We start from the raw sequence: 26,417 nt of genomic DNA, 5'->3' as shown, positions 1-26,417 counted from the left end.
GAGCATTAGGTCCTATCTCTCCCTCCTTCTTTCTTCTTTTTCTGCTTTTCTCTCCCATGCTCAGGGTCAGAGTTTGATGATGTCCTAGTCCCAAAAAATGAGTGCTGGTGCCCACCATCTGCAGCCATCAGCACAAATTAAGCACAGACTAACAGGCTGTAAACATTGCTCAGTTTGTATCATGTGTCTAAAGTGCAGGCCCTCACAGGGTATAAGCACTGCAGTATTTGTTACATGTACAGAATGTACGGGCACAGAAAGACAGTCTGTAAATACTGCACTATTTGCATCAGATACATAGTGCTAGGACACAAGCCCAGCCTAGAATTTGCACTATTTCTACTGTGTTCTTGTAAAAACAGATAACTGTAAACACTCCATTGTTTACATCATGCCCAGTGCAGGCAAAGAGATTGATTTAGATGGCCAATGTGTTTGGAATTTGATTTGTGTTGACTTCCAGTCTGTAAACATTGCATATCTTATATCTTCCTATTGTAGACATAAACAAAGAAAGATAATAATAAACACTGCACAATATATTTGAATTTCTAAGATCAGCAAGGAAACTGGATTAACAGTGATTAAAGGCTATCTAAATAGCATTGAAATTGTGTTTACTTTGCAACCTTACAGAAAGCTCACTTCTATTAATGTTGAGCACAATGAAATCCCTGCATGGATTCTGATTAAGACCTTTTATCCTCATTCCACGAGGGCCATTAAATACAATTACGGTGCAAACAAGAGCGTGCCAACTATTCGGGATGACAGCTTGTACTTTATTACTGCACTTTTTTACTAGCACAAATTTCACCAGTAAACTTTTACAGAATTTGTTTGAGACTAATAAAACATATGTTAAGTTTTGCAACTCTGGAAGAAGAGAATGTATAATGACTGTGTTTTAACCCAGTATGAATCACAGAATTTGGAACAGATAGATATTTAACAGGTGCAGTATTTACCAGGTGCTCTATTACCTCCGAAATTAACACGTAACTTATAGTGCTTAGTGGGATGTGTTCAGTGCAGATAAACTGGTGCATATCTTAGTTATTTAGATTTGGGGGGTGAAATAGATAATGTCCAACCATCGCAAGGTGTATCCAATGAAAAAGACGCTGAACAGTGGTGGTAGGGTAGGTGACTGACCAGTAGCGGAAGCTCCTGGATGGGACTGGTGGGGCGGAGCGGAGGTGGGCGAAAAGGAAATGACAAAAAAACCAACTTACCTGGGTCTCCCAGCCGGCTCACCTTAGTCCTCTTCCTTCTTTCTATCTACGACGACAGCAGAAAGCAGCAGGAAAGCACCCGGGCTCACAGGCTCCCCTACGTCAATTGAATTAAATGGTTTGCTTCATTCCTCTCGGATAGAACTCAAGTGATTAAAATATCTAACAGCCTTTCGTCTTCAATGGCGGTGGGTCAATGCGTCCCTCAAGGATCTATCCTCGCACCCACTTTGTTCAATCTTTATTTGGAACCTTTGGAAAATCTCCTAAGTAAATTTGGGATCCTTTACCACCTCTATGCTGATGACACCCAAATCTACCTAAATGTGTCTTACGCACATGACATCTCTATCCTCAACACCACTCTTAACTCTATCCAAAATTTGATGTCAGCTCATCAACTCATTCTGCATCGTAATGCGGCGGTCGGACCTCTATCCTGGATGTTGGCGGTGGTCCCACTGTCATCCTAATAAGGCCCAATGTCCAATGTGTTGCTGGATGGCGTAATAGTTGGAAGATGCGTCTGGATTTTAACACAGAGACAAATAGAGATGCATTTTAAGAGACCTGTTACTATTTTTACTTACCATTCCACAGGGATGTATTCCCCTTTTGTTGAACAGTTTAAAACTGTCATAAGGTCTTTCAACAGTGATGAAGGTAGGAGTTTGAAAACTCTAGCTGGGCAAACTTCCCTGTGAGATCCCGAAGTATTGGTAGGTTTTCATATGGACAAGGAGAAATGACTCCGAAAGTAGCTCAAACTCTGAAAGAGATTCCAGGACAGAACTGGCTTCACTGTGACTGAGGTTTACTAACAGACTCTAGAGCAATGTCTCATCAAAATGTAGGTACTTTGGATATGAAAAAACTGATAACTCATTGCAGATTATTTCAAGAGGTAGACAGGCTTGACAGTGGCTTGGTAGCATTTGAGCCCTATAATGATGCTGAACTGTTATTTAGCAGTGTCGGATGCACTACTAATCTGCTCTGAGTGTTAGCAGACCTAATTTGAACCCCATGCAGTATTAGTTTAGAAGCATAACCTTCGCACTGAATCATAAAGTTGTCCCCACAGTCAATCAACACACTTCTTGTTTACTTTGAACCAGTGCAAGGGAGAACCATACGCTTTTATTCTGTTTATCTTCTTAAAATCTATGTGAATGTCTGAATTGTACAAAAAAACCTACGAAAAGATTTTCAAGTTTATCTCATGTTACAGAAACTGAGGGGCATATTAACAACGAGGCGATAAAAAATTATCGCCGCTTTTGCGGCCGTTTTTGGCCGAAAAGCGGCGATAATTTTATCGCATTATTTACAAGGACACGCTATCGCGTGTTTCCTTGAATCAGCTCCTGTTTAGTTCACGCCTCACTTTGCATCTCTAATGAGATGCAAAGTAGGCGTTCCCTGCAAAAACTAAGGGAAAATGATCTCTAACTGCCCTACTCCGTATTTACAATACGGCCCAGGACACCCTTAGCGATGTAAAATACAGCGTTAACCACTGTTATCGCCGGTATTTTACGTCTGCTAATTTACATGACTACCCTATCTATGGCATGGGAGGTGGATTCAGTGGCTGAATCCACATCTCCCTATCATCAAGGTTTCTTCTATCGCTGCGGGAATATCGCTGGTTTACCAGCGATATTCCCGCATAACGCCACTTTTGATGTAAAATTTATCGCCCTGGAGTAACGCGTTGTTAATAACGCGTTATCCAGGCGATAAATTACAGCGATAGGCAGCGATAAATATAAAAGCGCTAAGCGCGCTTTGCGATATTTATCGCCGTCTGTTGCTGATATGCCCCTTGGTTACATGCAAATTGCAAGCACAAGTTCCAGTGAGATAATTCAAGAGGTTGAGTATCTGCTTCAGAGATCTGTATGACACGTGGAGATTGCTGATTCCAATGGCAGTAAGATAGCTTTGCGGGCTAATACACTTGGTGTGGGTCTGTATGTGCATGTGTGTGACCTCAACATTTTTAGCTACTTTGAGGTTTTTAAAATAGTGTGAACCCGACTCAAAAGACTTACAGAACACTATAGAAAGCCTGTTTTTTATGCCAGTAGGAGCACCTGATATTTAGTACAACACATAAAATAGAATTCTGCATGAAGTGTGTCTTTGAAACCAGATTACAAGACAGATCGTCAAGAGAAGGTGCGTGAAAAGAGGATGTCATTGGGAATCAGGACACAAGAGTCTATCGGCGAATAACACACTGCCTAGTCCACCATTTTGCCCTCCAGAAATAGAAAATATTTGACTTCCAACATTTGACGGAATGGATTTTCATGGAGAAAAAGAGAAGTGGTATATACAACTTTCCCTTTAAAGCCAAATAATCCTTACTTCCAGATTTGCATTTGGGAAAAAGTACACGTATATATGTATTATATATTATAAACAATACTATATATATTTCCAATGCACCCACCTCTCATACAAGAAGCTTGCTAGTTTACCACTGCTAATTACACTACCCTCCGTTCTCATCACATGACATGTATAATGTAATTTGCTGTAAACCACAAAGCACCTTAACAAAAATAGATTGCCAACGTTTATTAGAGAGGAAAGGATGAAGAAGGTGTACACTTTTAAAGGCATCTCTGCATCACATAAGAGTCTTCTGTTCTCAATTGGTGCTAATCCTTCGGTTATTCCTGGCCCCATCTGTGTTGAGGTAGGAGAAGGGGTGGGTGTATACAAGGCCTTCAAAGTTTTTTGGAGGGATGTGTCTGTGCTTTGAGGGATGATAATCCAAGTGGAAACCCGACCACAGACACTTGCAGACCCGACTGGGGGCCCTGGGCTCAACTACCCTTACCAAAACTCATTTATTAGGGGGAAGAGGGATGCACTCAAAACCCCTCCCCTGGAGCTACGCTCTGGTAGACTCCCACAGACTGAAAACAATGTGGTGCAGGTATGATTTGCTTCTCACAAGCGGACACGCAGACACTTTGGTGGAGATTTTCTAAAAAGTCACGCAAAGCAGCGGAGCCCCCTGCGAGGCTGTACTGAGTTGTGCGACAGGGAGGGAGCAGGGGAGCGCCATATCTTCAAATATATGGCTCTCTCCTCCCCTTTCCCTCACGCTGGCGCTGATTTCAGCTGCCGTGCGCCATGCACACACCTTAGTGTTGCAGCGCTAGGGTGTGTGCATGAGTGTAGCATAGGTTTTGTACAGGAAGGGTACCCTTCCTGTACAAAATACTATGCTAGGCACGATGTTGTAAAACTTTTCCCACTTTGCATAAGTGCTGCACAGTGCAGCACGCATGAAAAGTTGGAAAGTTACGGAGAAATTAAAGCATTTCTCCTATTAGCGCCTCCTTTGAAGGGGCGTTAACTTTTGGGTCAAAACCATGTTTACAAATCTCAGTAAATATGGTTTTGCGTCAAAAGGCATGGGTGGTTGCTTAGGAACGCCCATGTACCACCCATGTAACGCCCCCTCGGCGCAAAGTAACGCAAAGCAGTGTTTCGCGCTGCTTTGCGCTACTCAGTGGGTGCTTTCCAGAAAGAAAATAGCAACAAAAAGAATTTGCGCTGATTAGGGTCACTTTTGTGATGCTAAACCAGCGCACAAGTTTTGAAAATCTCCCCCTTTGTGTTCTCTGTATCCAGCCAGCAGGCATACAGATTTAGATGTTTGAAGGACGTTCAGTCTGTCCTTTGTGACTTCTCCTAACCGAAGGGCACTTCAGCTTTTTTTAGACTAGACTGAAAGATAGAGCAGGATAGACAGAGAATTAATTTCTCAGCCCACTTCTCCTTGACATCTGCTCAGTGACCTGCCCGCCCCTTGACAGACACCGCCTCGGCCCTCGGAGCCCTGCTGAGCACTTCAGAGATGAACTGTCTCTCCAGTGTCAACGACCTTGCGTGCCCTGCAAGGTCACCAGTATCCCTCATACCAGCAGAGCCTGTCTTCAGGCGGCCCCTTCCGGAAGGACGCGCGCTTCTCCCACAGAACACGTACAGACTGCCCCGGCCGTCAAGTTTCCTGTCATGTACCGCTCCACGCCGTCACTCGATGCGTTACTTCGTGTCAGGTGGAACACGCAACTTAAAGGCAAAGCGCGCGCTTCACCAGCCCGGCCAATAAATCAGGAAATGGAGCCTCGCATTTACAAGAACCGAGCAGGTGTCAGAAGGCTGTCTCCAGCTCTGCGCCGTGATGAACTATGCAATCTCTATCGACTTCCTGTGCACTCGCACGTCTGCAAATATGTGTGGGTTTGTTTGTCTTCCTTTCTTAACTGGGTAGTTAACCCTTTCCTGCTGTGGGATACTGACCGTGAAAGTTTACTGCCTGAGGCGACATACCGGTACCTCCAAAATGGGCCAGTTTGCAGGATCCTCAAGTTAGCCTTTTTTATGCCTCTCTGCATGTTTCTGCGCATTTTGAGCTACAGCTTTTTTTTAAATCTGACTTGTAATATCTTTCTGTAGCTGATATCTAACTGTTATTAACGTATTTAGTTTTGCACTAGAAATTATATTTGTATTCTCACAAACATCCTATCTCTTTCTTCAGAAAGAGCACCACACCGAGGATTTAAGTGGTTTGTGGGGAGGGTGAAGGTGTGGCCATGTATTGTTAGAAATAAAGTACCCCCTGCCATACATCATAAGGTATTTGGTTACCTTGGAGTTCCACGACCTTGAAAAGGAATTTTTATATGGTCACTGAACTCCTAGGTGACTTGCAATTTCTTTAGAATGTACAGCAGGGGTACTTTATCCCATATATAATGCTAACACATCTGGAAATCGCATTACTTTTCTACATCTTCATCACATAGGCAGAGGAAGGAATCACACGATTGATACTGGAAAGCTAGATGACAGCAGCTAAGGCAGGTGGCCCTTGTTTGCATGGGAAATGGTTGAAAAGACCCTGAAAACTGGATACTATGGGGCCGATTCCGATCCTGGAAAAAAATTCCCCGTATGAATCGTATCTGGATTTTTTACCGTACGAATCGTACAAGTCCCGTACAAACTGGCTAGTACGATTCGTATGTGAAAAAGTCCATACGAATCGCATTGGGTAAATCCCCCGACATGTCCTCGGGTCGGAAAAGGTGTCCGACACGTCCCCTGACATTTTTACGTACGAATCGGAAAACTGAAGTCCGAGCGTGTAAGTACGATTCGTACCGTCCGTCCGACTGTCCAACCGTATGGTAAAAAGACCGTCCGGAGCGAACTCCTATAGCAACCATGGAGACGTCCAAACAGGTGCCCGGTACGCGCCGAACACCCCCCCAGCCCCCCGTATGTACGCGCTGTCCCCCCCAGCCCCGCAGATGTACGCGCCGTACCCCCAGCCCCCCCGCGGATGTACGCGCCGTACCCCCAGCCCCCCGCGGATGGACGCGCCGTACCCCCAGCCCCCCGCGGATGGATGCGCCGTACCCCCAGCCCCCCGCGGATTGGCGCGCCGTACCCCCAGCCCCCCGCGGATGGACGCACCGTACCCCCAGCCCCCCCGCGGATGGACACGCCGTACCCCCACCCGTGTATGTACGGCGCGTACCCCCACCCGTGTATGTACGGCGTGTACCCCCACCCGTGTATGTACGGCACGTACCCCCACCCCCGTAGATACGGCACGTACCTCCACCCCCATAGGTACGACGCGTACCCCCACCCCGTAGGTACGACGCGTACCCCCACCCGTGTATGTACGGCGTGTACCCCCACCCGTGTATGTACGGCGCGTACCCCCACCTCCGTAGGTACAGTGCGGACCCCCAGCGCTATGGGCATTACCTTCCCACCTCTTAAATCTCTACCCCTGCACCACTTAATGTCAAACATTAGTAACATCTTTAACACTTAGCTTTCACTTTATTGTTTCTGTACTCGTTACTCCCTTCTAACTTCCTTTCCAGCTGAGGCAGTAGGCTCAGGCTGCATCCTTCATAGATTCTATGTCAGGACCGGAGGCTCCGATTATGCTTTTCTTTCTCCGCTTTAATAAACATAACAATTTCACAGCAGCCATGAACGAAACAAAGATTTCCCCCCTAATATTACAGGAAAAAACATCTTATGAAACAGCAAAAGGAACGAAAGTCTGAGAATAGACTACAACTCCTGTGAGTCCAAAGGGTATAATGCCCAACAAGTCCTTCCATAATGTCCATGGAGTACAGATATGCCCTCCAATTTGGCTGTCCCTCCTATTTCTTCGCTGCTTCGCATCCAGTTAAGTCGCTTTTTCTTTATGTGGTATAAAGTGTTTTGGTGACTTGCTAATTACTGAATGCTGCCCCGAAGCTCTTGTCTTTCTTACAGACGGGGTCCGGGGCTTGTTTGACATTGTTTTGACAATTGTTTGAATATTATTGTTTGGATATTATTATTTTTATTCCAGTTTCAGATCCCCTGACAGCCGCGGGAGCGTTGCCGCTCCTTACGCGGCCGCTGCCATTTTTCTCGCGGCGCTTGTATAGGCCGCTAGGGGTACTTGCACCTCTCGTTGCTCCCGCGGCGCAGTCTTCTCAGTCGAGGAGCCCTGCTGCATGAGACAGACTGTTGCAAGCCTTGTCCCCTTCTGCTGTCTCACCTGTACGCCCCTCTGGGGTCTGTATTCCTGGCAGTACATTTATCTACGCCACGGCGGGTGTCTGTATTGCAGTCAGTGCCGCGTTATCGCCTTCGGGCAGGCATTCTTTGGGCACACGCTGTTTGTTTGTTTTGACGTGCTGGGAGACAGTTGGCCTGGTCAGTTTTGAGGGACTGTGCGCATCGGAGGCTAGTGCCACCTCAATAGCGGGCTTTGACTTCTGCACAAAAGAAATTAGCAGTCCTCTGGTCTGCCTATATACTGTTACTGGGGTCCCCAGACCTTATAATTACTGTGAGGCTAGCGCCTCGGGGTATATGTAGGTTTTCTTACCTGCTTAATTTGTTAGAGCCTGTCAGAGCGTAGCTCACCTGTTTTCTGGTATGATGGAGCATGATGATGTACCAGAAGTACCTCCCCTATGACGATGATTTCTTTGATTCTGTCGACACCTCCATATACAGGAGTGTGAATGAGGTTGTGGGCCCCATGGAACAGCACCTTTCTGATAGCACAGGAGTGTGCCAAATTGGCGCAAGCCTGCTTGCCCCGACCCCTGGGGATACCCCACCGCCCGGGGAGGGGCCTGCGCCCCCAAAGAAGGGTTGTCTGGGGGGTGGACATGATGAAGTGCAAGGGGTGGATAAAGGTGCGTTTGAGCGCCTCAAAAGCGCTTTTTGGGCTTAAGTGGTTCCCCCTCCGCCCCGGCTCCTGTGCAAGAGACACTTGAGTCTCCCGCGCCGGCTTCACCACCCCCTGTCAGGGATTTGCCAGATGATACAGATGAGAGGTCTTGGCGGTCTTGGCGCCCGGCTTGCACTTCCACCGATCTGCCGCAGGACAGTTCAGTCATGCTGGACCCGGATGAAATTATTCATCCTCGGTCAGCAGCCTGGGCCCCTGGGGATAAGGTGGCCATGTTTGTGGCCGGCCACCTCCGCAAGCCCCTGGAGAAGGAGGCTAGGGGGTGCTTGAGAGCAGAGTGTCCGCAGCCCAATTTAGAGGGTAAAGTCGCCTTCACCCCGGACTTGGACTTCAAGATGGCCACTTTTTTGGCCAAATATATGAAAGATCCCCGAAGGGCATTGATCGTTCTTGCCCAGATAAGCTGTTAGACGCGGTAGAACCCCTTATGAAAATATTAGATATGGCGGAGGAGGCTAAGGTGACGGGGTCCACCATCTCACCTGAGGTGCTCTCCAATTGGGCTCAACGTGCAATAATCTTCTTGGGCAATGTCAACTGCGCCCTCTCGATGGAACGCCGTCGCTCTCTACTGATCAAGTTGGACCCGAAGTTGGGCGATTTGTCCTCCTCGGAGGCCGGGGCAGTTGCGCAGGGGGTCCTCTTTGGGGACCCTTTTGTTAAAGAGTTAGGGAAATTCGTTGCTACTTTTACCTCGTTGAACAAGGCCCAGTCCAACATAAAGATGGTATTCCAACCCCGTTTTTCCCAAGGGGCCCATCGTGGCAGGGGCCGCTCGACCAGGCGTGGTGGTCAGCACAATCCCAACAGGGGACAAGGCTTCGGGTGGGGACAGTATAACTCCACTGCAAATGACACAAACTTTTACCCCACAAGAGGGCAACGGTTCCGGGGCCGTGGTGGCTTCGAAAGCAATGCCGGCGGCAGTGGTTCCAATGGTAAGTGTATTGCCTGCATCACAAGTCTGTATCGAGGGCCGTCTGGCGGTCTTCCACGACGCTTGGGCAGATATCACAACAGATGCTTGGGTTTTGCAGACCATCCAAGGTTTTCACATAGAGTTTTACGATCATCCTCACCAGCAGGTTTTCCCTCATCCCATCGCCTTCTCCGTTGCCAATGCACAGCTGGTTGACGAAGAAGTCTCCGCGCTGCTTCGCAAGGGGGCCATTTGTCGTTCAGCGCTGCATCCCAACGGTTTCCTCAGCAACATTTTTTTTGTGGACAAAACCGATAGGGGACGCCGGCCGGTAATCAACCTCAAGGAGTTCAACGGATGGTTGGTGTACCGGTATTTCAAGAGGGAAGGGATCCCTCTCCTCCGGGAAGTTCTACTCCCATCAGATTGGATGGTGCGGCGGGACCTCAAGGATTCATACCTGGTAGTCCCCATCCATCCACCGCATCAGCGGTTTCTTCAGTTTTGCTGGCGGGATCACGTTTTCGAGTTCACCGCCCTTCCGTTCGGTCTTTCATCGGCATCCTGGTGCTTCACAAAAGTGTTTCAGCCGGTGGTGGAATTCCTCCGCATGATTGTTTACATGGATGACATTTTAATCATGGCTCAGTGCCCCAGGAAGTTGTCCGTTCAGCTACAACAGACGGTGTCTCTCTTGCAGGGACTGGGTTTTGTCATCAACAAGGACAAATCAATCCTCAGTCCTCCTCAGAGCGTGGTGTTTCTCGGTTTGTCGTGGTTCAACCTTGAGCTTGTCTTCTCTGAAGATGGCCAAAATTCATCACGAGCTGAGACAGACCATCTCCAAGACTCACACCTCCCTCCGGCAGATTGCCCTGGTGGTGGGCCTTTTCTCCTCGTCCATCCAGGGAATCTTCCCAGGGCCCCTCCATTATCGAGCCTTGCAGCGCTTAAAAGCATACCATCTAAGAAGAGGTTTGTCCTACGATCAAGCGGTTCCCCTCTCTCAGGAGGTGAAAGAGGAAATGTCATGATGGCTCACTCATATGGAGGCGTGAAACGGCAGAGCAATCTTCGGCTCGGTTCCGGACCTGGTCATAGAGTCCGACGCCGCCAGGTCGGGGTGGGGCGCCCGCTGCGGTTAGTTCTCCACTGGAGGCGCCTAGTTGCTAGATGAACAAGCAGTGTACATAAGTTGTTTGGAGCTCCTGGCGGGGTCTTTTGCGGTCCGGTGCTCATGTGTCCTGCTGAAAATGGACAATGTCTCTGAGGTCTGTTATGTCAAACACCTGGGAGGCCCATGCTCCTGAGCCTTGGCGAATCTGGCAAAGGTTTTTTGGGATTACTGCCTGGCTCACCACTTATCCGTGACAGCGGAGTATCTTCCAGGCCAGGCCAACCAGGTGGCAGACTGGCATTCCAGATATATGAAGCGGATTTGAGCGGCAAGGGGTAGGTTTTCCAGTCCACTCCGGAGACCACAAATTGACACCAGACTAAAGGTGTCCTGGTACCACTTCAGACACGGATTGGAGTATGTGATAGTACTAGACGTGGTAAGTAGCATCTGCACCCACCACATTGTGTAGATTGTTCCTTTACACTAGGTCCTGAAGAATTGCAGAGGATCACTAGGACCGCAAGGCATTAAACATGTTGACCGTCAGAGTTGGGCATAGCTGAACTGAACCCTTACGTCAGCGAGGCTGCCACTCTTAGTTAGTTTTTAATGAGGTGGATAGCTAGCCTGAATAAAAGTCATATTTTGGACTATTCAACTTGTATTAAACCACCTACATTCACTCACATCTTCACCATTAGGCCCCCTCACATGCACCACACCATATGGCCAGGAACAAAAGATCTCCACTAAAGAGCCCCTTTATGGGTGCCCGCCGGGTATTGCAGCGCCGACCCGATGAGGAGCAGGTCCATATGATGAAGCATGACACCTAGCTTGCTGGGTATGTGAGGACCCTAGTTACGACAAGAGGAATTCCCTTCCTCTCCTTTTGCGAGCCTGACTAATCTTTTGATTAGTCGGTTTTGTTTCCTCTGGTCTCTCTCTCTCCTAACCGAGGAGCTGCATATCCCTTCTCCCCCACGGCTTCCAGGTACCGATGGTCGCTCCCAGGTCTTTCGAGACCAGCTCAAGTGTTATCAAAGGCATAGGCCAACAGCACATCCAAACGCTATCGTTCCGCCTGGACTAAGTGGATGCGTTGGTGTCTTTGACGGGATTTGGATCCCTTGGTCGCAAAGGTCGTTCCAGTTTTGAATTTTCTGGCAGAGTTGGTAATGGACTGTCTGGCTTACCGTTCCATTAACGCAGTCCGTTCCGCGATTTCAGGGGTGCACTGTCCAGTGGAGGGAGCCCCGGTTGGGGAACACCCCTTTGTTTGCAGGCTCCTGTGGGGTATTCACCTTTCGTTGCCCCCCGAACCGCGTTATTCTGGCCTATGGGACGTCAATATGGTCTTGAATATCTTCCTCTCTTGGCAGCCAAACAAGTATCTTTCTCTGAAGGAAAACTCAGCCATATTGGCCCTGCTGTTGTGTCTGGTCTCCTGTTGGAGAGTTTCGGATGTCCGTGTATTGGACATTTCAGCGAGAGTTTTTTCCCCGGACGGGGTAACGTTCATGGTGGGTCGCCGTACTAAGTCCTTGTCTTGGACGATCTCATACCCAGCCTTTCAGGATTTCCCCAAGTTATGGGTTGTGAATTGTCTCAAGGTGTATGAGGATATAACTCAAGAATTCCGCCCTCCAGGCAAATGTCAACATCTGATCGCCCTGAGAAAACCGCACAAAGCAGTCTCCTCACCCACCATAGCCAGGTGGGTGCGTTGGTCATGCAAGAGGCGGACATTGACACAAGGCAGTTCGGACCTCATTCAACCAGAGGTACGATGGCGTCTAAAGCTTTTTCTCTGGGAGCCCATTTGGAGGACTTGATGCGCGCTGTGGATTGGTCCTCGGATTCCACCTTCAAGAGGTTTTATTTCAAACCGGTTTTGGAGATCGCTAAGTTGGTAGTAAGTAAGCTTTGAACCAGCATAATAGGAGCCTCCGGTCCTAACATAGAATCGAAATTTCACTTTCATCGTAACGGTAAGTTTCAATTCAATTAAGGACACGGAGGCGAGGATTATCCCTCCCGGGGCACGATTTCATGAGAACCCACCCGTAGATGTGTAAGTAACACATTTTGATTATTCTTAAGATATTCTGGTTTTTTGGTCAAAGGTGATTTATGAATCTTTGTTAGTGACGATGTTCTTGTTTTTTACCAATCGAGGCTTGTCCTTGGGAAACCTTACGCTGTCTCTACTTTGTTTTATGGAATGATGGTACGAAGCAAGACCAGTAAGAGTATGGCATGACTCACGCAAAGAAAGAGGAGGGACAGCCAAAATGGACTCATGGGAGTTGTAGTCTATTCTCAGACTTTCGTTCCTTTTGCTGTTTCATGAGATGTTTTTTCCTGTAATATTAGGTGAAAAATCTTTGTTATTGCTTTTCATGGCTGCTGTGAAATTGTTATGTTTATTAAAGTGGAGAAAGAAAAGCATAATCCGCTCCTCTGTGTCCTTAATAGAATTGAAACTTACCATTACGATGCTAGGCAAATTTCGATTCTCCCCTATTCCTCTATTTCTCTCACCCTTCTATTATTCTGATCTCTCTTGCACCAAGCACAGGTGGCATCCTCTCTCGCTCTCAGCTAGATTCTTCAATACTTCTTTGTTTCCCACCTTCTCAGCTACTCCCTCTTTGTTGCATTTTGTCTCTACACCACCCAAAAACATACCTGAGATGTTCTTTATGTCCCCCAATTCTTACTGCCTGCTCCACCAGTGTACCTTTACCAAAGACATTCTACTCCCGAGCAGGCAAAGGTGTGCACCCCATCATGTTGAAAAAAACAAAGGCCACTTAAATGCTATTTGCATGCGGCCAGCCAGCCCAAACCTCAGAAAAGTAATATAGTGGACATGGGTATGTGCAGCCCAAAATTCCAGGTGGAGATGAACAAAACTCTCCTGTGTTTCAGCTATCCTTTTGAAACCTTAGCGGTAATTGACTATCTTTTAACCGGCTGTCTTGCTTGCGCCTATCAGATAATACAGCTCCCACACAATGGCTCATCACCCGGCGAAGTAAAGTCCTTAACACAGCACCTTTAAAAAAGGGTTTTATTTTACAAAATGCAAGGACTCTCTCTTTTTTAATAAGGCTTGGGGTTTTATTTTACACAATGCTCTCTAACAGAAAGGCTTTCCCAGATGCCAAATGCGCAAGATTCAAATACACAAAGAGATATATATGTTTATATGCAAGCAATAATAACACACTTGGTAAATACAATGCATGAATAAGACTGATAAATAAACAAGCAGCAAATATTATGAAATAAGACTCAAGCAAATATACTAGGACGTCCTGCAAGAGATCAGAAAGATATATATATATATATATATATACATCAAATGATTACTTTGGAGGTGCACCTTGACTCACTCACACATCACAAAGAAAATACATCAAATGATCAAAGCCACTGGCCAAACGTCACAATGGCAATAACCAAAACTCAATACTTCACCTGGTGCAAATATTGCATCTCAACCCACTCTTGACTGGGGAAGTTAAACAGCCGTGATTGAGAGCCTCAGCAACCAGAGTTCCACGCTCCGAGGTAGACGTGTCCATCCCCACTCAAATTCCAAACTCCCAGTTTCTGAGTCAGCAACCCTCAGCTTTAAACACACTAGAAGGTTCAGGAAAGACCTCACCCCCCCCCCAGGCCAGAGGAATCTGTCCAGAACTGGCCAGGTTCCAAGCAAGCATTCCCACGGCAGGAAGGAGTTCTCACGTCCCCTTCTCCAAATCTCGCATATTCCAGCCTTTATCTTGACGAAGCTCACAAAGCCTTTCAGAGTACATTAAACAAAAGCAATACTTGAACGTGAACAACCCAAACAACTTGCCAGCACTGCTGTGCACGAAGAAAAGCTGAAGCAAGGCAGAGCAGGAAAAAGGATGACATGAGGCCATGTCAAAGCCAATAGTAAGAACTTCATAATTCTCATCAATGTACAACACAATGAACAATTGTGCATAACTGCTTATAGATTCACACACTTCATCTCTCAATGTACAACACCGAGCACATGTGTGCATCACTGCCCACAACACTACACTTCGAGACCAAAAAGTACATTCCACAACTCTCTCTCCCTTTCACGCTTTCAAATGCACATCCCACACGTTCTGTTCTTGGCAAGGCTGTCTACTCCGTGACAGCTCCTATTGAAAGACTGCAAAATTACAAGAAAGAAACCTGTAAGAGAAACAAGGCATATGCAGGACCGTTGTACATTCAGGCTAGGATAAAATAACACACTAAAGTCAGTTAAAATAATGGTAGTCAAAGGTCACCACAGGGTGTCAAACCCACGAGAGTGCCTCTAGCACTACATTCCACCCCATGACCTTTGACTATCATCACCTCTATATATCAAAAACTGAACCTCTTAACTGAAAGCACAACTAAGATTGAAACACTAAACTTCTTAAATGAAAACACAACTATGATTGAAAAACTGCATTTCTTAACTGAAAGCACAACTTTGATTGAAGAACTGCATTCCTTAACTGAAAGCACAACTAAGATTGAAACACTAAACTTCTTAAATGAAAACACAACTATGATTGAAAAACTGCATTTCTTAACTGAAAGCACAACTATGATTGAAACACTAAACTTCTTAACTGAAAACACAACTATGATTGAAAAACTGCATTTCTTAACTGAAAGCACAACTATGATTGAAAAACTGCATTTCTTAACTGAAAGCACAACTATGATTGAAACACATGTTAAAGCTGTAACATTATAGACTCATGTGCTGAACTGAAAGCACAAGTATAATTGAAACACACATTAAAACAGTGAAATCATAAAGGCATGTAATAATCATTTCAAAGCATGTAGAAATAGCTCATGCATGTCTGGATACTCAGCAAGAATAAATGTTTGATGGATACACAAAATGAATGATGCAAACAGAATCAAGCATATGAACTCGGTAATACTCCTAATGTCTTAAATGGCTAATACTGGAACTACTACTGTTAAAGCAGCCATACTTATATATTATGTGTTTGAAAATAAAGGCAACATCATCATCTCAAAAGTGAAAAACCATCTCCTTCGCTTCAATTTTACATTTTTGTTGTTCTTTTTTTCCCTTTATACTGAACAAATAATGTCCTCCTGTGTGAAAGACAAACAGCCTTCTTGCATTTAAAATAATAACTGTGTACATTGTACTTCATGTTTTCGAAATCAGTTCATGATTCTTGGAGGTCTGTCTGGTTTGTTCAGCCACAGGATGTCAGCTTGCACCATCCGGTGATCATTCCAGGGTTGGGGAGGGGAGGGGTTCCACACACACACTGGGTACACAGACTCGGACAGGGACATCAGGCACACCAACACGTCGCACGTGATGACCTGGAAAAGAAACAAGCATCACTCTTCTTGCAAAAATCATTTTTCAAAAAGCGCACGTTTTCCTTTCTCTGTTTTGAGTTTGAAGGCACAATATTATCATTCCTGTCTGCACAGTTCTCTGCTGGGTCTGGGGAATTATCTGGGAATTCTACCCACGCTATAGCCTCTGAATTCTTGGTATTAAAACGAAACTCTCTTTTTCCCTGCACAGTAAGAAGGGCTGGGGCAGTCTCCTCACTGACTATTTTTCCACTCACTGCTAAATACGTGCTCCCTTTATCAATTGGCAGAAGCCCAAGGCAATCCATCTGCTCTGTCTGCTCGGGTAATTTTCCTTTCTTCCACTCGCCCTTCAACTTTTGTGGTACCGGTCTGGCTTGTGCACTCTGACACATTAGAATCACAGTTCGAGGTAAATCTGGGGGATATGCATCCCTTCATTCTCTGCCCACCTGTTTATATGGTCTTTTTCTCCTAGGTGCTCGTAATTGGTCATGCACACCAAATCTGAATTGTGTGTCACCATCTCTGTCTCCAAGATTTTAGCCTTTTCATCTGTAAGGGAATTAAAGGTTCTGTCATGCACAGTAGCTGCGCTTTGCAGTACAATCTGCCACTTCACTGGGGAATCCTGTGTCTCAAACTCCACCCCTGGACTTTCTATTGGGACCTGCACAAACTGTTCATGCAAAACTGCAGTCTCTGTCTGTATATACCACTTAATAACAGTTGCTTCCTCCCGTTGACAAATCACATTATGTCTTATTGTCTTCTGCCCAGTGTCTTTCAATGAGCAAAAGCACAAAAACATCTGTATTTGTCTAGCATTAAAAACTGTTACAGTCCACAACTTTAAAAGCATACTTTTCTTTCCCTGTGTTTCACAAGTACTAAAAATAGCACACTTCTCCTGAACTGGCACATCAAATTCACTGTCTCCTTTCTGAATTGACCACATTTTAAAAACGTACTGCGCAGTCCGTTGTGCAGATTCAAGAGCACATTGCTGCATTTCTTTTTTCAAGACAGCGTCTTTCCATGCAGAGCAAGATTCATCATTCACTGACATGTCTGATTTATACCTGCAACCAGCGATCGCTAATTCTAAGTGACTGGTCTGTTTATCTTCCTGCACATTCACATTTTCTCGGTTCAAATTAATTTCTGGCTGAGGAACTTCCTCAAAAGAATTAATTAAGACCTTCTGTGGGACCTGCAGATTAACTGGCAACACCTCTAAGTTCACATTTTTTACATATGACTCACCCTGCTGGCTATCGGAACAGCCGGTCAAAACAAACTGCTTCAGAGCTTGGTACATGTTTAACTCTGAGCGTCAGCCAACTTTCGTCTTAGGCTCTTAGCTCACTACATTCATTTTCTAAATGTTCAAATTTTTGATACAAGCTAAACAATGCATTCAAAATGATACCATTGTTTCTGTCTGAAATACCAAGTTGTTTTCCGTCTTCAAATAACTCAGTTGGCATCTGGGACTCTGCAACTGAAAACATGGGCATTTTAGAAAGCATTTTCCCCTTTTAATTTTCTTTTCGAATCCTGCAAGTGATGCCAAGTTGTCTTGCTAGTGCCTATCAGATAATACAGCTCCCACATGATGGCTCAACACCCGGCGAATCAAAGACTTTAACACAGCACCTTTAGAAAAGGGTTTTATTTTACAAAATGCAAGGACTCTCTCTTTTTTAATAAGGCTTGTGGTTTTATTTTACACAATGCTCTCTAACAGAAAGGCTTTCCCAGATGCCAAATGCACAAGATTCAAATACACAAAGAGATATATATGTTTATATGCAAGCAATAATAACACACTTGGTAAATATAATGCATGAATAATACTGATGAAAAAACGAGCAGGAAATAATATGAAGTAAGACTCAAGCAAATATACTAGGACATCCTGCAAGAGATCAGAAAGATATATATATATACATCAAATGATTACTTTGGAGGTGCACCTTGACTCACTCACACATCACAAAGAACATACATCAAATGATCAAAGCCACTGCCCACACATCACAATGACAATAACCAGAACTCAATACTTCACCTGGTGCAAATATTGCATCTCAACCCACTCCTGACTGGGGAAGTTAAACAGCTGTGATTGAGAGCCTCAGCAACCAGAGTTCCACGCTCCGAGGTAGACACGTCTGTCCCCACTCAGATTCCAAACTCCCAGTTTCTGAGTCAGCAACCCTCAGCTTTAAAGACACTAGAAGGTTCAGGAAAGACCTCCCCCCCCTGGGCCAGAGGAATCGTACCAGAACTGGCCAGGTTCCAATGATTCACACGGCAGGAAGAAGTTCTCACATCCCCTCCTTCAAATCTCACATGTTCCAGCCTTTATCTTGACAAAGCTCACAAAGCCTTTCAGAGTGAATTAAACAAAAAACAATACTTGAACGTGAATAACCCAAACAACGTGCAAGCACTGCTGTGCACGCAGAAAAGCTGAAGCAAGGCAAAGTCAGGAAAAAGGATGACATGAGGCCATGCCAAAGCCAATAGTAAGAACTTAATAATTCTCATCAATGTACAACACAATGCACAATTGTGCATAACTGCTTATAGATTCGCACACTTCATCTCTCAATGTACAACACCGAGCACATGTGTGCATCACTGCCCACAACACTGTACTTCAAGACCAAAAAGTGGATTCCACAGCTCTCTCTCCCTTTCACGCTTTCAAATGCACATCCCACATGTTCTGTTCTTGGCAAGGCTGTCTACGAACCCTGGGCGACAAATTCCGTTCCGCTTGCAGAACGTGCGAAATTTCGGCATTTTCGCATTCTGCGCAGAACGCGAAAATGTCGAAACTTCCGCGATCTGCGGTGGAACGGAAATATGGAGGGCAGGATTCATTCTAGCACGATGCTCCTGTCACAAATATTAAACCTCAACAGAAAGCACTTACAGATATAAATAAAGCAGGTGTCCGAGTTGAAGCTCAAATTCAGTAACGCATTAATCAGCACAAAACATTCGTGAGCACGGTCGAGGCTAGGCAGGTGTGCTTTTCCATATCTACCGTCAACAATTTGCTGTAATTTTTGATGGAGCTCTGTGCATCCATGAGTTTCTCGAGCGCAATCCCCGTGTAGTTCCTGACACCAGGAGGATCTGTCTCCTCATCTGCTGCTCTGATCGGTCTCTGGCCCTTTATAAACAAGAGGCATGTGAACTGCATGGAAGCCCTGCCCGTTTGGCCCCGGCCCACACACCAGCCGTGTGCAATGTCTTCCCGCCCTTTCCCCACTATGATAGACAGCTCACTCGAGCGACCCCAGCGCCCGTCGGCGCGGTGGCAACGTCACAGACACACATGGTTGCTGTAGATAACTCTTCTGGCCCTTTACGCAGCTGCAGTGTAGGAAAAGCACTATACATTTACCCAACGAGGTAGCACTTACTGATTTGCCAGCAGAAAGTACTCCAGTTGAGTAGAGGTATTGCACAAAATGGTGGCATCTTCTTGGGTAAATATGCAGGGAAGTATTAATTCTGGCACGATGCTCCTGTCACAAAAATTAAACCTCAACAGGAAGCACTTACAGATATAAATAAAGTAGGTGCCCGAGTTAAAGCTCAAATTCAGTAACGCATTAAAATCAGCCCAAAATCTCTGCGAGCACGCAAAATTTCGCGCGTTCGGGGAGATTTTTTGCCGTTTCGCGATATTTTGCGAAAGGCAATTTCGCAAATTCCGCCCACCCTTACTGTCTACTCCGTGACAGCTCCCATTGAAAGACTGCAAGATTACAATAAAGAAACCTGTAAGAGAAACAAGGCATATGCAGGAACGTCGTACATTCAGGCTAGGATAAAATAACACACTAAAGTCAGTTAAAATAATGGTAGTCAAAGGTCATCACAGGGTGTCAAACCATAAGAGTGACTCTAGCACTACACTGGCCACCTATCTCTCTCTAGCCCACCCTTCCAGAATGCATCTCTCGAATTATCTCCCATTTTGTTCATAGCCACAGAAGTATTTTCCATAGCACGCTATCCTTGTCATTTTCATGGTAATCGTCACTGAGCAAAAAATAAACAAAGAGTTAAAAAAGCCAACACATCCTGTCTCCGGCCAACAGATCGGTCCAGCTGTTGCACCTCTTCTTTCCTCCACCATTGATAATATTTGCACTGCCTGCTAATATGTACTTCTCGTGGAACGGGCAACATAACTTTCTGTCAGTTCTAGAGATCTTACAACCCTAACATCCTCATGCCTTTGGGGATGAGCTTTCTCTGTAGTCCCTCTTCCACTGTCAATCAACAACAGAAGAGGAAGGGTAAAAACACGACTAGTCCCCTCAAGGGAAAAGTTCCAAAACAACAAAGTCAGTGTAGTGTCTGCAAGGCACTTACCATCCAAAAAGCACGGGTCTCCAGAGTCGGGACCTCCCCAAAACGTTATAGGGAGGAGCACAGACCTTGGGAGGTAATACAAATTAAGTATGAAAGCCCTCACTCACCAACCTGGTTGGTGACATGCTTCATCATCGGGCTCCACTGGGTATGACCGAGTGTCATCCCAGTGTGCTACAACGCCAGGTTACTGCGGAGCGGGATTTTGTGAGGTGACAGTGAATTTGGAATTAAAAATACCCAATTGAGTCAAAAAATATATAATTTAATAGTTTTGCTAATTGGGAAAGATTAAAAAGGAGTGAGGGTCAAAAAATTACAGACCGGATTCACTCCATGGCGGTCAACATGTTTCTGCCTTGGGTGTGTTATACAGGCTTTCATCAGGACCAGAGTGGGAGTGTGTGAGCCCCGGAGGTATAAACGCACTAAGGTTCACCCTGCCGTGGGCTCTTATGTGAAAAAGTGTGTAAATAAACAATTCAAAATCCGCCAAGTGGTATCAAGGTGGAGAGAAACGAGTTTACTCTTAAAATGAAAAAAAGGACAAACAAACACAAGACAAAACATAAAAGAATTGTAAATGTGCATGGTCAATTCATTCTAAGTCGCCGTAACTACTGGCACAAAACATAGTGCAAGGATGGGACTGTGCCAATAATCAGTACCTCAAGTGACAAAAGTTGTGCTATCCGTGCTATACGCTTATCCAGGTACTAGTGTCAGGAGAGTACACCAGACTTCACCTGAATAACGTGACTAGTACTCTATATCGGAACTAACGTGGAACTATGCACGCTACGTGAGGATCAAGATCAAAGAGAGGGGCCGGGAACTCATTGGACATGGCCCGTGCGTCATTTCTAGGAGGCAAAGATGCTTGAATGTGAAGAAGTATTCTTACTAAGAGGCCAGACCGTTCGTCGCCTCAGGGATCCCGGGGTGGGGGTGCGAACAATATGGCACACCCTGAAGAGAGAAAAGAAGAGAAAGAGCGAGGCCACAAGCGGCTGAATAACCAGAACTGTGGCTTTTAAAAGATCACGAAATAATAGAAAAGAAGCAGGTTAAAGGACGTCCACTTACGCCCTCGCTGTTCGGCACCCGTTGGAAACCTGTGCAGCCTCGATCCGCCGGGTCCAGGAAGTAATGAGACCCGGAGCGAGGCAGGTATAAACAGAAAAGTTGTGGGAGTGAGCCCGAATGTGATTGGGCAAATTCCCCAAGGCTGTGTTCTAATTGGCTGGGCCCCAGCCAATGGGGTGAGGGGAGACAAAGTTCGTCGAGAGGGCTCGGCCGCTGAATCCCGAGACGCTGTCATTCGGGAAAGCTTGATGTGGTGTTAAACAAACGAACATAGTTCGTGTTGATATCGTATCAGGATTTGAGCCTGGGAAAATAAAAAAATGCTGAATCCGCAACTCGGAAGCAGGGAGGTAATCGAGCACATGATAAGTGCTTCAGTGTTGTAGAGTGTCAATTCAACAAATGGGAGATCAAATATTCGTGGAACAAATAACATTATGCAAAGAAGCCCTCACACAGGTATTTCAGAGAAGAATTATTAATCGTGTTGAGGGGGTCAGAAATGTTACGGGCCAAAAAAGGCCTATGTACTAAATAAGACTGCGGTGCAACCACCAAAGAAAGGACCGACCAAGATGAAAGTCAAGTCGTATTCATAAAGCAGGGGAGTAATGAGATCATCAGTACATACTTAAAGTATGTTAACCCAAGGTATATTATCGTTAAGACCCACAAGATTAGTGCCCAGACGATACACCCATCTTTGTTCCTTCTCAAAAAGGATTTTCTGAGTATTGCTGCGTGTCAGAAACCTTGAGTGGTTTCATGGAAACGCTCATGCAAAACTCATTGTACGCCCTCTTGGCGCTAAGAAATGCGCTACTTTTTAGTGTTTTCCAGCGCTGGAAAGTAAATTAGTAAAAAAAAGATTTACTGTCATTTTAAATGACTGTTGTTATGCAAACACTGCATTAAATCTTAGTAAATAGACCACTAGGTCTCTTGCAGCCATGTCAGCACTTTGTTATAAGAATCCAGAAATTACAACCATAACAGCATGTCTTGATATATTTTGTCAGTAATTCTTTTCCTACAGTGTGGTTTGATTTCTCCTCTCACTGTGAAACCCGTCTGGAATGCCACAGGGAATACCGCGTTAAAGAGGAGTAGGAAATCCCACCTGCAGATATTTGTGAAAAAGTAAGAAAAGTCGCATACTAACATTTGACCCAGCGCATCGCAGCAAGACAACTTATTGCGTTGCGTCAAATGGAGAGGGCAGGAATGTGCCATATTTACTATGATATGGTTCATTCTTGATCTCTCTCTGCGGTGGCGCACTAGTGGCTTCCAAGCGCTAGTGCAGGCACCCTTGCATTATGGTGCAAGAGTGCCTGCATTGCAGACAGGATTGCAAGTGCAGGAAGGGACACCTTCCTGCACATAAACAATCCACAGAGGGATTCCTTCATTCAGAATGCAACACATATAAAAAGAGGTAAAAAATCAGGAGAAATTAATATATTACTCCTTGTTATTCCTCTCCTGTAAAGGCGTAGCATTTTGACACATTTGCAGGTTTACTAGTATTAGTAAATCTAGGAATGTGCCAGAAACCATTGGTTGATGTGTGGGAACACCCACGCTCCACTCATGGAACACCTTCTCTGGGCACAGCAATGAAGGGCAGCAACATGCATTAACTTGCGTTACTCCAGATATACTAGGCCACGGAAAGCCACACAAGGTTGCTCTGCGTGACATTGTAAATCTCACTTAAGGGCTTGCTTTGCCCTTGCGTTACCTTGTGTGATGCAAGGCAACTCAATCCTTTAGTAAATCTGGGCCACAGTGTTTCCCACCGGCTACAAGGACGTAGCATGGATGGGCCCACACAGGCTTGCCTTTGATGCACTTTTGAAGTGCCCCCAGCTTACCCACTGTTTGTGTATTCTATGTGTCTGTGCAGCACCTCTTCCTACATAGGGAATGGAGGGCACATTGATGTAAAAACTGAACCATTGGAGCATTTAAGGAAAGTAGCCACTGTAGGTACCACGCTGAGGAGGAGGTAAAATGGCAGTGACAAAAGAAAAATGAGGTTGGTCAGGAAGCTCCTTCCCAGTAGCAGCTGCTACCAGGAAGTAGTGGTGCGGTGGGGAGGGAGGGGTGGAGGGGGTTAAAACAAGGAAAAGGGGAAAAGTAAAAAAAAATCACTTACCTTCCTGGCGGGTGCCTTTCCTCTGTCCTCATCTTCTTTTGTTGATGAAACAGGAAGCACCCAGGCTCCCGACTCCCCTGACAAATCACAATGCTGCCTTGCAGCAGCTTTGTGATTGATCGGAGCGGCATGGTTCGGCACTCAGAGAGGGACTGGGAGGCTGGGAATGTTCTCCACAGGGCTGTAAAACACAGCCGGGTGGAGAACATGCCAAGTGCGCCTGACAGTTTGGCTGGCCGAGACAGCCGGCCAAACCCTCAGGTGCACTTAGGAGAGTGCCACTAATCCTCCCCCTGCTCTGTGTGAAGCGCAGCACCGCCCGACCCGCTCCTTTACATAGCCAATAATAAAAAATAAAATGATAATACCATTGTTATTATAATTATTTTTTTTTAGGGGGTGTGACGCTTCTTCGCCTTAGCGGAGGAGCCACCCCTACTCCTTCCACAAAACTAAAGCAGTGGACCAAAGAGCTGGGGCAGCACAAAGAGTTGAGAAATAAGAGAGAATCAAATGGTTGAGTTTAAAAAAGGGCCATAAATATATCTTAAGGGAAAACAGCTGGGCAATGAACAACACAACAAACAAGACTAGTAATCAATGATAAAATACAAAGCTGGCATTGCACACAACAAGACATACTTCAAATAATCACAATATACACAAAGCACACTCTTAAGAGTGACAATGGCATGTGCCTTGATGGCTTCAAACCCCAACTTTCACTGAATGCAAAGCATTTCTCGAAAAGAATGCCAATCTCAAAAAGGCGTGATTTATTGGCGCAAATCCCTGTCGTCTATTGTTAGTAGATAGGACTTTGTGTCAAAACCCATGGGTGTTTGTCTGAGAGTGCCCATGTCCCTCCCATGGAATGCCTCCTGACGTAAATGAGTGCAAAGCTGCACAATTTACTGCTTTGCCTTACTTTCAGGCTGCATTCCAGTTCAAAACCAATTTTGTGCTGGAAAGTAGATTCAAAATAAAGATTTTGCACCAGAAACAAGGTGCAAAATGTCAGTTAATTTGTCAGCAGTATCACTTGCCAAGCACCTCACCACAGACATAGCTACATAGAGATCTGGTAGTGCATGTGATGATATGTGTTCAGGCATAGAAGGTAACACAGATGGTATTCAAGCAGGAAAGTATTGAATAGCTCTCTCCTTTGTAAGAGCCTGTCAAATACAAGTTACTCAGCTGTGATTCTGAGAGGGAGGAACACCTGACCTGCACTTCAAACCCTTACAGGTGATAATCCTTGTGACATGAGGGTGTGAATCATGACGCCCTTCTAAGCCCAATTCATATAAATCAGCAGTGCTGCACCACATCACAGGGCAAGGCATGGAGTAGAGTGTACTATCAACATCTTAAAATTGTGATTTAGATGCCTCCATCAATCAGGTTACTAATTGGTCAAGATGTCCTCCAGTATGACCCTATGTTTTTCCATGTTTTAACTGCAACATGCATCATGGTGCATAGGATGGTCATCCGGAGAGGTCTTCAAAGCGAGGAGAGACACTCCGATGAAGATGAGAATGACTACCGACCTGCAGCAAATAGCCGTGAAGACAGACTGAGTGACGAGCAGAGCACCAAGGAATGAAGAGGTAAGTGATGTAGCAATAAATGGAAAGTAGTGAAAATTATTGTTTCCCATCAATAGAGGAACTACTGTTTCTTCACAGATTCAAAAGTTGCAGTAAGCAAGACACAATAGCAAATGTCATCCAACTGGACCTAAGAACACAAGATGAAATCCCTGAGGATGCACCTAAACAGAACAGATGTCTCTGCCTGTTCAACAAAGTCAATTATATAAACTTAAGACACAGAAGTAATTTTATTGGTTTTTCTGTAGATCACCAATGAAAGTGGCACCCTGATAACCCTTACTTCTAGACAGAGGTCTCCTAGTGCCAACAGCCGCCACTGGACCCACAATGTAAGGCGGAGGTGATGGAGTCTGGCGGACCGGGAAGAGGAATGTGGCAATCAGAGCTAAATCCATATTGACCTGTAGTAATCCTGTGACCAAATCAGCATCCCATCTGATGCTGTCCTCATGCAAGACTCACACATCTACAAAGGAGAATGGTGACATTGGCCAAAACCCGCATAGAGCATAAAGTGGCCTATCATTTTGCTAATCCTGAACAATGCCTCGGTCATTGCATCTGCACCTTGGGTCATTCCCAGCATGCCTCTTCCCATGTTCTTTGAGGCCCCTGCCACACTTGTGCCTATTTCTTGTGATCTAATCCCCATTATGGGGGTGGCAATTAATTGTAATTGTGTTGAGCATGGAACATACCCTGCTCCAAAATATTAATCTTGTTCAGTGTGTTTACTTTCTGGAGAGGCTGAAGAGCATGCGGGATGGTTGTAGTGGAGTTTTGTAGGTATAGTCGCTTTCTCCTCAGTGTAACATAGGTCCACAAAATCATCAGCTGCATGATCTGCCCACTAATTAATCAAACACTTTCAGACAGGGTCTGTGAACATATGTGTTGTGGTGGTGCCAATATGTCATATGTGCATGATTGTTACATTACTTCCTATAAATGGTCATCTGACTTTTCATGCTGTGCATCGTCTAACTATCAATCACACACTTGCATGCTAGGTAGTAGCCCTTGTCTCCGTATATGGTTGCCTTTGACCAGTTATATGATGTTGTATATGTCAATATATGAGAGCACCTTCTTGGGATTTGCTGGAGCTGGTCATGCAGGTAAGAGCAGCGGGGCGGGGGGGGGGGGGTGGCAGAG

Source organism: Triturus cristatus, chromosome 4_2 (genome assembly GCF_964204655.1).
Source record: "Triturus cristatus chromosome 4_2, aTriCri1.1, whole genome shotgun sequence".
Classification (NCBI taxonomy): Eukaryota; Metazoa; Chordata; class Amphibia; order Caudata; family Salamandridae; genus Triturus; species Triturus cristatus.
Note: the sequence above shows the minus strand (reverse complement) of the source record.